Source organism: Falco punctatus, assembly GCF_963210335.1.
Source record: "Falco punctatus genome assembly, chromosome: 8".
NCBI classification, from domain to species: domain Eukaryota; kingdom Metazoa; phylum Chordata; class Aves; order Falconiformes; family Falconidae; genus Falco; species Falco punctatus.
Window position 1 is genome coordinate 43,763,731 of NC_137588.1, and position 18,012 is coordinate 43,781,742.

At 37.3% G+C, this 18,012-nt stretch overlaps 1 protein-coding gene across 18 annotated transcripts in view; it reads right to left on the bottom strand.

Moving 5' to 3' along the window:
* Nucleotides 1-18,012, bottom strand: part of BAZ2B (bromodomain adjacent to zinc finger domain 2B) — a 157,869-nt gene that overhangs the window by 88,533 nt on the left and 51,324 nt on the right. For 13 of the 18 annotated variants that reach the window (XM_080398653.1, XM_080398658.1, XM_080398648.1 and 10 more), the window contains exon 1: nt 3,477-3,493. The exons of 3 other annotated variants lie outside the window; for them this stretch is intronic. The gene's annotated coding sequence lies outside the window, so the exon portion shown is untranslated. Of the gene's footprint in view, nt 1-3,476; nt 3,495-14,482; nt 17,330-18,012 lie in introns of those variants that run through there. 2 more of the 18 variants (XM_080398651.1, XM_080398652.1) reach the window with 2 other exon arrangements.

Here is an 18,012-nt window from a genome sequence, read left to right on the forward strand (position 1 = left end):
CAACACCTTTCCCAGCCCCATCACAGGTACCAGGCTGTAAAATCTCACCCCAACCACTGTACAACAGAATGCCAAGTACACAAGAGACACTTTTCCAAATGCTATCCTAATCAGTTTAGACAACTGATGTCTTAAACAGCACTTCTGATCCAAAGTTATGCTAAACAGCAACTTCGCAAATAGTCATTTGGAAAGCCAGCATAAAAGCTGTTAACTGCTTCTCCAGAAAGACACAGTATTCTTCTCTCCTCTCAGTCAGTAAAAATGAACCTTAAAAAGCCAAAGGAAACACAAAGCAAAAGTCACAGAGAAACACACAAAATATCTGGAAGATAAACTGGTAAAAGATACACAGTGTAACTAAATCATTTATTCCTTACCACTAGTAACTTTTATATGTGGCAATTTCTACATACCGGATAAAGCCTATACAGATTTTGCTAGCTAACAGAACAAGAGATACTGCTTACCTGAAGTGAAAATTCTGCTAACTAGGGAACTATAGTATATCTTATAGAATCTACCCTTTACACAAACTGCAAACAATTCTGCAAACAGCACCAAAAGACTTCACTGCTTTTATTCTTTACAGCCCAATTTATCACACATAATCTTCATGAATACAGAAGAAAACTGGGGGGTTTTCTGCAAATACAGAGAAATCAACTACTTACACTGATACAGTACAAAAAAAGTATCTACTACTATACTGAGAACAACAGTAGAAATCACGAAAACTATTTCCTTCAGAGAACTTACCAAGGCAAAAGATTATTAAACATTTTAATTTTTAATTCAGGGTTCCTAAATACATACTTTTCTCCAATTAAACATTTTCTATCTAGAGTTAAAGAATAACTCACTGATTTTTAATAATCTGTGACTATAGTTCAGCTAAACTGCTACTTAGTGGAAACAGGGCACTGTTAAATATTTTGTATACCGTAGACTTTAAACATTATTATGTCCACATGCATTATTTCATACTACAAAAAAAAATTACTATCTTCAGTGTATATACAGATTAATAAATAGACATAAATGAATATAACAAAGTACATTTTTTAGACACTATGAATGACTGAATTTAGGTGAGGCCAACAAGCAGTCCTTGTACAAAAAACTATGGTTCTGTATTTTGGTATTCATTGTCGTAAGTATGGCCACAGTGAATTTATTCTATATATGGATGGCATAAAGGAAATCAGTAAGACATCATAATGGTATTATTACAGTAATCACTTATAAAAGGGAAAGTATTTCCAAGTTTTAACACATTGCATTCAAAACTCAGGATTGAAACTTTTTATTTTACTTGTGTTTCCTGACAGAAACATACATAACTCTCCAATTTCTAAAAAAAATTGCTGTCAAGTTGTGTATAATAATAGAGCATTACAGTAAGTCTTTACCATCTACTATATGTTATAAATAAGCACAGTTAAGAACCACTTAGAAGCAATCTGTATTGTTGTCATAAATGGGAAGATATTCTTGGTATATCAATACTTCTTTTAATACAGAAATGTAAATTTAGCTATACTTCCAAGCTTTTAACCAAGGCAAGCCATCTGCTTGAATTGGTAATACAGCATCAAGTAAGAACTGAGAGAACAGTAATAAACTACCCTTGTAAGGCTTCCCCCCAGCTCTTTTTGTTTCAGTTTGTGGGTGGTGGTTGAGGTGGTTGCATTTTCAACCTTCAATTCAGCTGCTTATTTAAAGTCGTTAATAGAAAACTGGAACATTGGTATTTCTGAATGATTTTGAACTGAAGAAATCATATTCTTTTCCTAGAGACATACATACTTCTGCTTTCAAACTAAGTCAACCTTTAATTATGTTTAGTTAATTACTCAGACCACAGCAGATGGCTGACTCCAAAAGAGATAATCCCCGAAACAGTCATTAGTTGGGATCAGCAATAATTATACTGTAGACCTAATACGTTCTGTGACTAAAAAGATCCATACCAGTTACAGCAGATCCATATTCTTTTTAAACTCAAGTATAAATTAGACATTTGTTCTGGTTTAGTGTATTTTCCAGCCAATACTTATGATGATCTTTCATGACTGCTTTTTAAACGCTCGTATTTGTAAAAGAAAAATTGAATAAGTAGAAACAACGGAAACTAATTACTAAAGTTTAACAAAAATAAGAACACTAAAATGAGGTAAAAGTTTACTAAAGGAAACATCAATCAAATCATTTTCACATTTAACAAGATCAAATGTCTGTAAACTAGATTTCCTACCAATTCCATGCTCAAAGCCTTTGCTGAAATGTATACTAACACAGAAAAACTATATTCTTAAACAGTTATTAAAAAATAATACCCTTCATGGGCTATTATCATGATATAACAGTATCCTGTCAATGTTAGTTGGGATGCGTGAATACTATAAAGTGAGTCTTGAAAAAAATCTGAAGATCAAGACTTACCTCGAACTTTCAGTTTAACTTCTACACTCCAGCAAATTAGAATTCATCACAGATCTGAAATTTGGTTGAATTTTATGAAGTAAAATTTAAGATCTAACTTGTCTCCTTCAAAGTGGGGCAAAGCTCAAAAAAGTGAATGCACAGAAGCTGAGTGCAGAGCTTGAGTGCTGGCTGGGGGGCAACCCAGCAGGCTAAGCTGCACCCACGGGTTCCATGCTGTAAGGTAACAATGGCCATAGAACCAAGGAGGAGCAACTGTCAAAGCAGTGCATATTTTTGACCACCACAAGCCAAACAAGTACCCTGACCAAAACCCCGCAGAGAAAGAAGTGCAGCACCCACAGGAACGGGTGCAGTTCATTGCAGACAAGACACAGGAGGCTCCCAGTGATGCTCTCTGCTCTGGTGACAACATCTAGTCACAGACCTTCCAACATGCAGTCTACTACTGCTACAGTGTTTTAGACATCTGAGATTAAGCTCAAAAAAAAGTGTCAATATTATTAATGAGATTCATTTTACAAGTCTCAAACGATGTATAAACCTTAAAGGCCAGGTTAAGTGCTAAACATTCCAAGTTTTGCAGAACTTGACTATAATTGTGTCACTTTCAATAAATTACTATAAGCACTTTACATAAAACTCTCTAGGGAAGAAACCTAGCACAATAAAACTTTTTTTAGTAAATCAATCACCACAATAACACTCTTTTTAGTAAATCAACAGCAATACTGGCTTGTGTTTCATAGGTACCATACCAACTACAAAGACGCTTCTATCCACAAATAACTTCAATATATTACTGTCAGTTACACTGTGCAAGGCACACAGTACACTTCTACATTATGCTCTAAACCCTTCATAGCCCTCCCCTTTCTCATACCAGACAAGATTCAGTCAGCGGTGTACTAACTCACTGTTTACTGCATCAGAATCCATAGCAGTGAAAATATTCAAAATAATTCAAAAATCACAAATACATCACAATCCCACAAATGTTTAACAGTCTTTACCCACATAAGGTGACTTACTAAAAGCCACTTCAAAGCAGATCCAAGTCTTACGTTTGGCATAAGTGAGACAGGACTGGCCTGGCAAAAATGGAAACAGAGAAGGCAATCAGTTGCCATTTTACAACTTGGTAACATGTAATGGCTATTTTAAATAGACTCAGGATAATCTGACATTTTTTTAAAAATGCATCTGTTTCGACTTCATCTGACAAGATAAACTCATCATTACATGATACATGCAAATTAAGTTGCAACTCAAAATCTCATTTTCTCCTGTTTTACAAGTGTGTTGTTTTTAGTTGGAAATAAACCTCAGTTCAAATACTTCTGCATGCACACGTTTCATGATTATGATATTGAAAGAATACTTATGAATGACAGAGGGCATTATAATGCAGTTGCTTTACGTTCCATGGACAGAAAAGGGAAGGGGTACACAGGCCAGAATAAATTGCAATCCTCCAAGTTCCTCACTTCAGGATACACCTCAGAATATATTCCTGAAAGCTGCTTAATGCTGGGCAAGAAATACAATCTATCCAAGTTGTACCAAAAAAAAGACTTAAGAGTCTGGTTTAAATAAATAAAGGCAAATCCAGCAATAATATTTGTTATTCTGTATTAGACTGTCTACTTTGTACATGTATGTTTAGCAGTCACCGCTTTTATTTCAATTAAGCACCCTTCAACTTCTGTTATTTTCACTTCTGTGTTGGGTTAGGACAGGAAAAGCTGACACCACCACCCTGAAAACACAAAAATAGATTAGTGCAGATAGCTTTTTACACAGATGTAAACACTCTCAATCAGGAATGCTCACCCTACAAAGCTGCCTGCTAGTACAATTAATCTGCGCAAGCCACTCCTTACAGGGCAACAAATTCCAATCAGGTGACAAGAAAAGGACCCCATCATATAATTTACTTTTGCCAGCAGAAAAGCTATGCAATTCATCCAGCTCCGGAAGATGAACAGTCATTCTCTAGATAGCAGGATTACAATGGTACAGTGCAATTCTGCGGAGACAACATTAAGGCCCAAGGAGACACAGCTCATGGAGCAGAGATGACAGCACTACATGTCTGTATTCCAACACTTCTAAGCAGATTCTAAACAGCAAGTAAGTATTGGCACTACCTAAAATTGAGGTAGAGCCTGGACTCAGTCATGACTGCACATGCTGAAATAATAGTATCTGAAGAATATTCAAATGCAAGGATTCTCTGGCATCAGTTTGGTAAGTGCCCAAAAGAGGCAGTTCCACCAGATTCTGTCACCAAACTGAAGCAAATGTTTCATTTCAGAACTGACGTTTCACAAACCTTTCTGTTGAAAGAGAAAAAAAATGCATGATTGCAATATTTTATACTGACTTGGGATGAATATCAGTTTAAGGATTATAGTTTTGTGCATGACAGTTCAGATTAAACAGATTAAAAAATTGTTTCCAAATTCTGTGTAAAAAGACAATCTTTCATTCCACGCACAACTGTTTCTTTATATCCTGATTATAAGACTTTGATACTGGGTTCATCTGTACTAGACTCTAGTACTACTACATCTTGTTCTACAGAAGCAAGACTGATAGGATTTTATACAGTTACTTAAGTTTGTGAGGGCACTGAGCAAACTGTACCTATAACCACCTCGATTTTTGAAATCATAAATTATTATACAATCTCTGCATTCCAATACTCAATACAACATTTTTCAAACACATAGCAAAAACTGTTTCTTAGGGTAGCTCTTAAATAGCTAACAGAAATCACACTGGAAATCCTATGCCAACAGTAGTTTGAAAAAGCACAGAAAATATATTACAAGTGAGCTATTTCATAGCATGCTTTTTACAGAAATTACCATTTGGCTCGATCAAACAAAACCACCGTTTCTAAGTATAGCTGCTAAAATAATCAGAATATTAAGTAGCACTATAAAGATTATTTGAGTACTTTAGGTATTCTAAAGCCCATTTTTTAGTCCTTTTTGTTGTACATACTAGAAAATAAGGTGTTAAACATTTCTATTTCATTCTTATCCAATCATTTGATAATCAGGTGATTTTTAACACTGAGCTAAAAAGACAGCACATTGCTTTGTTGTTGGCAATACTTTGTCAATACACCTGTTTCATTGCAGCTTACAAACATGAAAACTCTGAATTAAATCCATAAACATAGGTGTAAGCAGGCTACCTATAGGAAATCTCAAAAAAGTACCTCAGATGAGGGGAGAACAGGGGGCCCTTACAATGCATTCCTTGACATGGTACAGTAATAAAATTTATGTTTAAGGACTCAAAATAATTATTTTTTGTTCTAGTCTTACAAACCTAATTGCGTGCTAGGGCTCCCAGTACTATGAACATCAGGCCTCCAGTTTCCAAACATTAAGAGAAACAGGACAAGTCAGTAGCATAGTACTTGGCCACTACCTAGTCTACCATTCTGCAACTGAAAGCAAGTACCATCACCTAATTTTTTTTGGTTACATGTATCCTGCTCTCCTATTCACCTCTCTAAGCTGAACAACAACTCAGGTTCTTTTCCTGAGAATCACTTGGTTATCTTCCCTGCTCACATCTAAAACTTGTGATGTCTGAAACAAGTACTCCTGCTCGTAATATCCCAGTGATACACTCCATATTATTTTGCTTACCAGTTACTATGCATCCAAATGTTTTTACTTGCTGATGTCTATCAAGCTAATCTTTTCACTCAACCATGTACTACTTATGCACAGAATATCTAGATGTTTCACAGAGGTAAATAAATGCATTTAGAACTCACAAAAGTATGACTGCACATTTTTATTATTAACATCTTCCTCACCTACCAAGAAAGGACAACAAAGAACAGTGTCATTTTAGAAATTAAGCTACCAGAATGATGTGAAGTGCAGCAGCACAGTTTCTTTCAATACACTTCTCCAGGAAGTCTTTTACATCAGCAAACTTGAGTGCTGAAATAAAACCACTAACACAAAGAATTGCTTTGACTGGACTTTAACATGAAAGAAGAGGAGTGTCTGAACACTCCTGTGGCAGACAAATCCATTAAAATCAGAACTGTGAAATAAAAACTGTCACCTTTTATTTATCTGTCTCAAATTCTCATCATATTCTAATAGTAAAGACAACTCTAGATGAGAAGGTTCCTGGGCCTCGCATGACTAAACACTTGGGACTTGCTCCTAAAATCTGCATTAATTAGTCTTTTTGTACTTTAACTGTGTGAACAGCTAACCAAACTCCTTTGTTACTGTGTTCCCTCCAACTTCAAGTATCCAATAAAATAATGCCCCAGTAAGAATAAAGACTTAAGTGAAGAACATCGCCTTTCAGTAATTGCCTTGTTGGAAGTATACGTGTCCATGGACTTAATTACAGGTGCTGCAATGATAATCTGCATGTAAAGGAATGAAAGCAGAAAAAGTTCCAGGTAGAGTCATTTCACTGAAATGCACATGACACCAACACGTCCTGAAGTCACCTTAATCTCCAATGTTTACATACCTAAATATAGATGCCTAACAAAAAAAGTTTTATTTTCCCTCTACGTTATAATTTTTTCTCCGAGATAAATATTTTTCCTTTCAGTGAAGAAAGTCTGAATACACTTTCTTCTGTGATAACAAGGTGAGAAATGCTCTTTCCACCTAAGTTCCTATTCATTGAGTTAAATGAGAATAAGCATCATTCTTTTAAGTGACTCAGTCATTCACAGGATAATTCTGACAAGTTTTTTCAAGACTGATGACACAGGAGTGTCTTCCAGTCAACATTTTTAAGCTTAGTAAATATCACCATTGAGAATGATCACAGGGAAAGAGCATAATTAACTTCTAACTATTACCACATAATAGTAGCTCACATAGCAGGGGTTTAGGACAGCACTTTCTAACCTTTTTAATGTTAATATCTAGATATATGCCACTTCATAAATTATCTACCTCCTAATTTTGTTCTCCTCCTTTATCTTTCTCTACAAGGGGAGGAAACAGTTTGAAAAATGAAAATTGTATTTCAGTGGAGCATAAAGAAGAATTTCTTACCCATAGTTATATATTGTAAGTAACAGTGAAAGAAACAGTAACTACAAAATAATATCTTTTAAAATAAAATTGAAAGCAGGTGAGTCTCATACATAATGCAGCTCCATTAAGTGTATTATAGCTTTCTGACCTTGCTATAACAGTGCAGCAAGCGAGGCAACTGACAGAGGCAGAGCAATTGGTGCAGCAGTTAACCGGGTTGCTTCTTCAGGGAATTTTGGAGGGAAATTTCTTCAGGAGTCACCTTTTAGGAACTTCTGGTGGCCTGATGCAGACAGTGATGGCTGGCACCAGGCACCTTTTGTTTGTGTCAGCTGTAGCGTCAGTGCCTACTAGCTTTCTGGTGAACGGGGAGCACAGGTAGCTGTTTCCCACAACCGATGCAGTGCCAGCGCCGGAGGAAAAGCAGGTTGCCGCACGGCTCGCAGGGCAGCAGAGCGAGGGGCCCAGAAGCCCTGCTGACCACTGTCCAAGGATTGCCGTCATGCACCACAGGGCCTGAGCAAATGTCCCTACCACATCTGAGTACGCGACCTACAAAAACCTCGCCTGCGTTTCCTCAACTCTGTATCAATATGTTTGATTTATCAAGATGAAGTAAACCTCAATAAGCAGACTCTTTCTTCCACTGTTATAGAATCGCTTGGGAAACATGACTAATAGCTATTTTGTATCTGACTTTTCAAGATAAACAGCTTGAAAAAAAAGTAAAGTAAAAGATTCCAACATTTTGTTCTGGTTTATTTTATCTGACAATATTCATGCAGCAAAACAGCAGTAGTCCAAGGAAGTTAAAGCAACCTCTTTCAGCAAAGCACTTTTAATTAAACCTGATTATCTTATCAGAATAAGCTATTTTTAAATAAACACAGAACTGACTCGCTGAAGACTGCACATAATTTTAAATGTTATTGACACCTGACTGAAACGTTAAATGCCTTATTTTTAAATGCAAGTAGAAACAAGTATTTAAGGTAGCTAGCTACCACAGAGTGATCTACTGAGCTGAGCTAGTGTTCTTTTATTTTCTAATTCTTATTTTGATCTCAATGTGTTTATAAAGTTGTGTGCATGGTATGCAACTATCTCTTATCTAAAGAAAAAGTTTAAATTAATGCCCTGCAAAAATATCCAAATTTTGCATTGTTATGCTCAACTTAAATAGGTTCTCTTAACAACTGCACATTAGCACCAAATTAAATGACAAAAGACAGAAAAGCAATCTATGCAGACTGTTTTCTAAAGCAAATTGATAGCTACACTCTGAAATCAACTATTTATGTATGTAGCTCCCAATGTGAACTTTCTTTATTACTATGTAATGGCACTTACTATCAAAGAATCAACAGACAGGATAAAGTAGTGTTGCTTGGCAGCTGGGTATTTCTGACCATTGCATGATTCCTCTACAATTTTCTAATCCATTTCTATATTCTTAATAAGCGTTTTATTTTATGAAAACAGCAGGTCTCAAACAAAACACTATATTAATTGGATAGATACTCAGTGTTCAAAATACCTGTTAAAACTCACCTTGTAGTAAGGAAAATCCCCAAAATACAGAACCATCTTTCTATCAAAATATGTGTTTATTTTAAATAAATCCTCCTTGATAGCTGAAGAAATCCTTTCAATCTCTGAATCTGTTCCTTCATCTCCTACCAATAAACACATACCAGTGCATTTTCCTGTGCTCCTCCAAAACCTGATTTTTAATCTGTCGGAAGCACAGCTTCTGCTCTTCTGCTGACCTTCAGACACTCAGAAACTTAGTTCCAGTTTAGCAATTGTATTGTACACCTCTTCCCGTGGTTCAAAAGCCAAACTTCATCTCCTCAAACACAAAATCTAGCTTAGCCCCAATTACAGGTGCCAACAGAGCTTGAGAAAAAAACTTACAGAGGAAGTGCCCTGTTGAACCTTTGATGGCAAAAGCTGCCACAGGTTTGTCTGGCAATTGTTAAAATTCAAGAGTGTTAAAATTCATCCTTGTGCCAAACATGCTGGTTAGTATTTCCATAACTGTACTTCGCATATCTTTGCCAAAGAACGATAGAAGGCACTACAACAAAAGCTAACTTTGTATCTGCTCTAACATACATATACAAAAACTCTCCAAAACACTTGCTACAAACAACTTATTTTGCCCACCTGATATTATTTTTCTTCACGCTGGCAAAAAAAGTGCATTAAAAAAAAGAGTAGGCAGATAAAATGTCAATCCAAACAGTTAAAACTTTAAAAGCATAAGCTAAAGGAAAGATAATTTGGGGAAGAAATAACTATAAACCCAAGGTATCTATCTCTGTGTATGAACTCTGCACATGGGTCAAAGTAACTGACTCAGAACTAGTTCATGGGCACTCCCCTGTAAATCTTTCAAAGAATAAAGATGCAGAAAAAAGGATTCCTTTACCTTGCAGTCCTAAATTACAAACTACCATAATACCTCAGTGTCATGGTTTAAGATGGCAGGCAGTTAAACTGTACAGCTGCTTGCTCATTCCTCTCCCTCTACCATGGGATGGGAGAGAGAACTGGGACAATAAGTAAAAATTGTGGGTTGAGATAAAGACAGTTTAATAGGACAGAAAAGGAAGGTCAAACAAGAATAATAGTAATAATGATGATAAAAAGAATTAGACTATACAAAACATACTCCAAATGAGTAAGAAAGAGCAAAGATGTTAATCAAGCTCCTTCATAATAAATGGTCTGAAGCCTCCATTAGCTGCTGCTACTTTATTTTTTTTTAAGTATCTAAAATTGTTAGGATGAAAAATCTATTTTACTCCTTCAAAAAATTGCTAAAATTAAATCAACTAGCATACTCTGATGAGAAATGAGTTCTTGGACACCAAGTAAGACTTCCACAAAAGCACAAGTGAAACAAATCTTTTGCATGTGTAACTGTAGCAGTCTCAGGCTTTGCACTGGGTCTTGATTTTGTTTTATAACAGCACCAGACCAGTCTCATTACTGTAACATTACTATTGTTTTATATTTAAACAAAAAGAGAGAAAGCCAAACATCTAAATTGTACATTCAATTGCCCAATGCCAGCAAACACCACTTTCAGCCTGTACGATAGCGAAGAAGGCTATCATCCTCTCATGTCATTGAGTTTTGGCACCCTGACTAAAAGAAAACAGAACAAAAATAAAATAAAAAAAACCACAAACCAAACAAACTGATCATTGAGGAATGCTAATTCCTCAGTTCTGAGCTCTTAAAGCACCTTGTGGTGTCATCTAGCAGGAATGTAATGGCTCCCACTAATAGTCTGAGGCAGCAAGGCTGACACACAGATAAATGGTTTCCACGTTTTCAAGTTGTTCAAATCATGTCGTTCTTTGGAAACCGAGAACCAGCTCTAGAAGGAAGCATTCTGTGCTATAGTAGCAATCAACGTCAGACAGCCTTGTCATTGGCATCCACCCTCATTTCCAAAATACCTTTCTTAGTTTATCTGTTCATTGTTTTTTTCTAGGTTTAGGGCGCTATGATCTTTTACAAAATTGAGATAGCCAAACCCAACACCAAAAACCAAAACCAAAACAAAACAAAGACTCCACTTTAAGTTTACCTAAACAGAGTAACAAGAAGGAATAATAATCATAGAATCACAGGACAGTTTGGGCTGGTAGGGACCTTAAAGCCCACCCAGTTCCCAGCCCTGCCCCGGGCAGGGACCCCCCCAGCCCAGGCTGCTCCCAGCCCCATCCAGCCTGGCCTGGAGCACTGCCAGGGATGGGGCACCCACAGCTGCTCTGGGCAGCCTGGCCCACCGCCTCGCCGCCCTCACGGGGAGAGGCTCTTCCTGGTATCTGACCTGCATCTGCCCTCTCTGCGCTCAAAGCCACCCCCGTGCCCTGTCACACATGCCCCTGTAAGAAGCCCCCCCCCAGCTTTCCTGCCGGCCCCTTCAGGCGCTGGGAGCTGCTCTAAGGCCCCCCCGGAGCCTGCTCTTCTCCAGGCTGAACAGCCCCAGCTCTCCCAGCCCGGCTTCCCAGGAGAGGGGCTCCAGCCCCTGCCCATCTCCGTGGCCCCCGCTGGGCTCACTCCCACAGGCCTGAGTCCTTCTTATGCTGTGTTCTTAATGATGGGGTTCTCAAGATACTAAGAAATAAAACCAAGCCTCAGCAGAAACCATGGCAGCTATTACCACATCAGAAGACTACCCTTACTGACTCCATTCACAGTACTATTCTTACGAACCAAGCAGATGCAAATCTGATAATGTTATTTACACACTTGAAGGAAGTGGTTAGACATAAAAAAACCTGACAGACTGCATTTGTATTTCTACAGCCTGGAGAGAAAAAAGATAATACACCACCCATATTCCCACCTACAAAAACAAAAGCACTGTCAGAACACATATCTAGATTTTAGGCTTCTAACAAAACCACATGCTAAACATCACATTTTCCTACATTAGTGAAGAATACTAGTTAAAATACAGGAGTCCATTTCAGCTGTATCAAGTGCTGTTTTCCTGGGAAAGTTTGTTCATCTTTAAATTATTACCAAAGACACAAAGTATTCCCATAAACCATTCTTTGAGTATTTAAAGGCACCCTGCAAAGGCAAGCTGGTACATCACAGTCATATACAAGTAACAGATACAACTGTAGCTCTTTTGTGCAGTGGGGGAGAAGGAAGCCTAAGCAGCTCCAACTCGGCCACACAGCGATCACTTCAAGAGTGCAGTGATGGCCGATGGCTGCACCCTGGATTAGGATTTGCCTGCCCTTCTCTGTGCAGCAAGAGCAGCTGCACTCCTCAAATGCAGCCACCCCCCACCCACACTGCCCTCTCCCCATGGGACACAGAGCTGACATGAACCGAGGCAGCCCACAAACAGGTAGCACCAGCAGCACCCATCAGATCAGGGCTGTCCCTCCTGTTTTACAGGAATCCAGTTTAATCAGGTAAGCTAAGCTGAAGCTTTGAGCCAATAAGTTCAGTTGCGAGGCACCAAGTTTTAAGTTTTAAAGCCTCTATAGAGATGGAGTATGCAAAAAAGATTAAAAATAGCAAGGGAAACATTTTTAATACATGAGGATTGTAGGACTCTAGAAAAAACTGACCGGGGTCCAAGAAGGCAGCTAGACAATGAGGAAGTGCAAGCCTGCTGAAAGAAGACAGATATATTTTGCTGCCACCCACATTAGGACATTTCTTAGACATCGTCAATAATAAGCATTGCTGTAACTTAGTTTACATAAAATTTTATTTAGTAACAGGAACAATTCAGTATTTTGTTTAAAAAAAATTAATGGAATGCCATTTTGTAAGAGGAATTAGCATAGAATAATACTGCAGGTCACCAGCCTTTCAAATTAAATAGCCAGTGTTAAAGGTGCTTGTAAGGGAAGCAGCATGCGTAACAGACCTAAGGCTATCCCATGAAACCTTGATTTGGCAGCTGATGCTCTCCACATGAAGAGGTCATAGTTTCACACAGAATGCTGACTGGCTCTCACTGCTCAGTAATCCTCAGAATATGTGGGTACAGTGCACATCGACAGTTTTCAAATACCAGGTCTTCACTACCACTGGAGAAGAGCCCTTTAACAGATTCATGTAGGTTGAATCTTCTTTTCTTCCCCATGGCACTTTTCCTGCTTTGTTCCCCTCAAAATAGACCCATATCTACTAGCTTAAACCCCATTGCCCACACCCTTTTCTCTGTATGTAAAAACCCACATGAACTAACAGGTCAAGCATCTCCAAAAACCTCTTTCTACCCCAAGCTGGAAGAACTCCTCACCTACTTGTTTTTCTCAGTGTCAAACACACACATCTCTTGTATATGCTGTCTACTTCACAAGTTCTCTAATAATAGCTATTTGAAAATACCTGTTCTTTTAACTATGATGAAAATACCTATTTCTTTTAACTGAATCGTAATTTTCCTCCAGATTTCATTTTTGGTTCTAGTATCTATCAAGATAGTGGATACAGTAATAAAAAAAGTGGACAGCAATAATGGTTTTGGCCAGGAATTCACTACAGGGTTTTTTTAATACTCTCTAGCTTACAAAAAAAAAGTCCAAAAGTCTCTGGTATCAAGAACACATTATTATTTTAATATTAAGTTATATTGGAACTAAAGTTTCACAAAATAACCAAAAACATGCATTGGCATTATCTGGTACAGAACTTCAGTGAAGTGTCTCGTGGTACATATAATGCTATTGCAAATTCCTTGCCATTTATACTAGTGTATGATAAGACCAACCTTAATAAAACAACAAAAAAATAATCATTGTAGACCCATTTAACAGAGCAGAGATGACCAAAATTGCATGGCAACCATCATTTTACAATATGAAACCTGTTAGGCTGATACTCTGAAGCAAAATAAAATGACTTGTGCACCGAGTAATAGATGTCACACCCACCTAGTCCTCATCAGCAAGAGTCAAGAAATTACTTGAAGTAAAAATAACACATCAACTATAATAAATATAGAAACAGCACAACACTTCCAAAACATAAGAAAAGCTGAAAAAAAAAGCCGTTTTGTTTAATTTGAAAACTGTTTTTTAGTCATGTTCTGCAAGTGATAACAAATAAGCTATGAAACACCAATACTTTGGAATGTGCATATATTTTATGTCATTGTATTTAACCAGAGTATTCATCAGAATTTTTCATAAAGTTAATGCTAGTTGTCTAACACCTAAATAGACTTTGTTTAAAATCTCATGCAAATCAGATATATTTGCTGATTACTACCATTAGATAAGCATTACAAAAAAGCAGTAGTTGTCTATCTTAGAATAGCAAAAAAATTGAAAGTTGCAACTCTATATATTCTTTCTGCAATCTATAAGCATTTCAAACTATTAACCTGGGAAAGAGGGAGGGAGGGAGGGAGGGGGAGAGGGAAGGAAGCACACAAGAAAAGCACTGAACACTTGGCAGTACAGAAGAATAGATACAGAACATTAACAGCTTACTGTGGAGAGTGGTTTAATCAGGAAGTAGCCATTATCCTGTCGCTGCAGAGCAGTGACAGCACTCCAAAACAAGCCGTGGGTTTGGTGTTGGGTTGTGGTTTTTTTCCTTCAACCCCCCTCAGTTAAGAAGGAAAACCGAACACAGGCTACGGAGCCCGAGCTCTGCTAAGCCCAAAGGTTGCCAGATGTCTATTGTCAAAAGCCACCCTGAAAACAAAATTCAAGCAAGCTTTTACAAAGCCGTGTTTGAGGAAGCATCTAAAATCTACCACAACCTCCTTCTGTGTTACACACAAAACATGGCTGTCTTATTCAGAGATTAGCAATTATTGTAATGAGATACTGTCGAGAGGGTCAAATAGTACTTCCTGCAGTTTACACAACTTGATTTCCTGGTAAACAAACTGGAAGGCAGGTGGAGCACTCAGATCACTAGTAAACACACAGGCTCACATGACCAAAACCAACCCAGGTGAAACATGCAGTTTTATCTGTATTTTAATTACATGAGGCAACAAGGTAGCCCAAAACATAAAAATAACTGAACCATGAAGGAAGTTTTTTTCCACAATGTTACATAGTCATCACTGCCTTACTCTGTCGTATTCTTTTCTAAGCCAAGCCAAATAAAAGTATTTTCTTTTCTTTTCAATTATGCTTATGTGGACGCACACCCCAGAACAAACCACTCACAAAGTTGTTTTGGCATGAAAACGTGCTATGAAATGAAAATGTGAATCAACTCTGGAAAAACCTGAAACTGAGAAAAGCAAATGCTGATCACTGTGTTCAGATTTTAACCGTCTATCTCCAAAAAGCACAATTAAAGAAACCTCCTAGCAGTACTCAGAAATGATCAAAATTAACTTACTGAACAGAATTTTAAAAGAAGAAAAAATTAATGCTTCCCCCCACCCCCCTTTTTAAACTGCCTAATGCTTTTCCTCCTCAAAAAAACTCAAATTGCACACGGCAGTGATCCAGTGAGAAAAGCTAGTTGTTTTCAATCTATACTCTTTCAAAAAATTACTTTCAACAAGCTCCAGTTTAAAAACCAGGGTTTCACAGTGGAACTGAAGAGGGCTCTATGAAAATTAAAAAGGAAAAAAACAACCACAAACAAACAACACCCACCTCACCTCCCCCCCCCAAAAAACTCAACTAACAAAGAAAAAGCTTGCTATTCCTAAGCAACTAGAATTAAGCATGTGGTCCACTGACAGAAGACAGAACTTACAGGATAAATACTGTCAACTTACTACGCAACAGGTTGGTGCAAGTGAAACTGCTCCAGGCCCTGAAACAACAGCACAAGGGCCTGAACTTTAGCATGCAGCAAGATAAAAGGTTATGTGCATACTAGAGGAAATACGCAAAGGTGGGGGAATGGATCAATCAATTCATTCTCCCTCTTGGAAACTCAGAGGAATGAAACAAGATGACCTAGGGAATACACTAAAGGAACATGTCTGACAAATTGGAAAAGCTAGTAACAGTGTTGTAACTACACTGCAGCCATTTTTCACGTTAAGCTCAAGGAAGGAACAAAGGAAAACTATGACAAAAAAATACAGAAAGCATTACTGGAAAGATCATTAAATATGAACAGGTGTATCTGTATAAGTGAATCCTGCTAATGAAGGTGCATATCTTCTTCCATAAGGGAGTTATTCTACCATCACAAACTCCCAAGCAAGGTAAGATATATTAGCAAGAGGGATCTCCGCAACCAAAACAATACCCAAAGTAAGACTTCTTTCTACAAGCTGTGCTTGTTATAGATATAATTTGTACAGCCACAATTTCCTGATCAAACTTTTCAAAAGAACTCATTCCCTTAAAGTAAAACCACAGCAAGACTTCAACATTTCATTCATCTAGTTTTCAACTGTTACTCGCCTTACAAAAAAGTTGTCTCTTCAAACAATATACAGTGCTTCTGAAGGGAATAGTAACAATCCAAACCATCAAACAAGAAAAGCCTTCTGCAAAGACAAGGAAGATCACCAGAACTCTTCACAATAGTCTTTAAATAATCTTAAAAAGCAACATATGTTGTATTTAATCAGGGAAGCTTGGTACTAGTATCACTGCGAACAAGCTCTCACAACAAGTTTTAGGAGATCATGATCTTTTAAAGCCTCAATCTGGTAATTATTCTTAATACCATAAATCTGCACCCTAAAATACAACCACAATGAATTTGAGTCTTATATGACTCAGGGAGAATCACATACAATAGTTCTACATGTCAGAAGATTAGCTCATAAATGATGGTTTTCCTAAGATTATTTCTATCCATATTGCTCATAATGCGGAAAAAAGTTAGTGTGGAACAGCTGTTTTGCATTGAGATAGCAACAAAGGAGAGGGAAAACAAAAATATAAACAAAAATAGGAACAGCCAAGCAGAAGGTCCATCCTTGATTTCTGAACCCCAGGTTGAATCAGGCCCTAGCCCAGTAACAGTCTGTAGAAGACATTAAAAAGCAGGGATTTGTTTTCTACTAGTACGCCCATTAGAGAAGCTGAACACACTGAACATCTCACTACCTCCATCCGTGTTAGTCAGCAAGAAAGTAAGAACAATGACTTAACAACTGATGTTCTCAGCCCTAAATTCTACAGCCTACTAAAATACTGGCATCCAGCACCTCAGCACCATGAAGAAACTATGTCTATGAAACAGTCCTAGTAGGATACTGGAACATATGATAAAATTAATCACTACTCCAGCTATGTCTTAAATACACATCAGCACCTACCCTCAGCAAATGGCGAAGCATCAACCTGGGGAGCCCAACCGAACAGTTACTGTCTTTCTGGGAGACATTTTTTTAAAAAAAAAAAAAAAAAAACAAAAAAAAAAACCAAAAAAAAAGAGTATCAGTTTCTATACAGAAATTTTGAATTACAAATTATTAAGGGTATCGACCTATGGGTCTAGCTATAAATAAGGGTATTGAAAAAGAAGTATCTTTAAATTATTTTTTTTACTATACATACTGTAACAGTAAAATACTGAGGTGTTCTTTTATTAAAATTTCAAATATTGCTCGGGGGGATTAAATCTATCGTCACGTAGAAAATACAAAATCTTGAAAGTTTTTTTGTTTGTTTGTTTTTTGTTGTCGTTGGTTTTTCTTAAACATCAATAGCTTATTACAGGGCCTTGTGTGGTATGCTATCTGCCAAAGAAATTTCAAAAAGTTAAGAATCATACCACTACAGAGTGTAAGAATCATCTCAACCCTGCATCAAAAAACCAAGTATCAACCCCAAAAGAGAGATCTGAGACTATCTAGAACTACCTATAAAATTCAGGTATAGCTCTATTCCAAAAGAAGTTTTTATTTATAACTTCGTCGTTTACCCTGTGATAAAGAAACTTAAAAGCAGTTAAACCATAAACTTGCCTACACTCACCTGAGAAGAACATGTGATCTCTACACAAGCCCTAGTGAATGCCAACAAAGCTAGAGATCTGAATTTTGCATTATACCTTGATGCAAACACCAGAATTGCTGGCA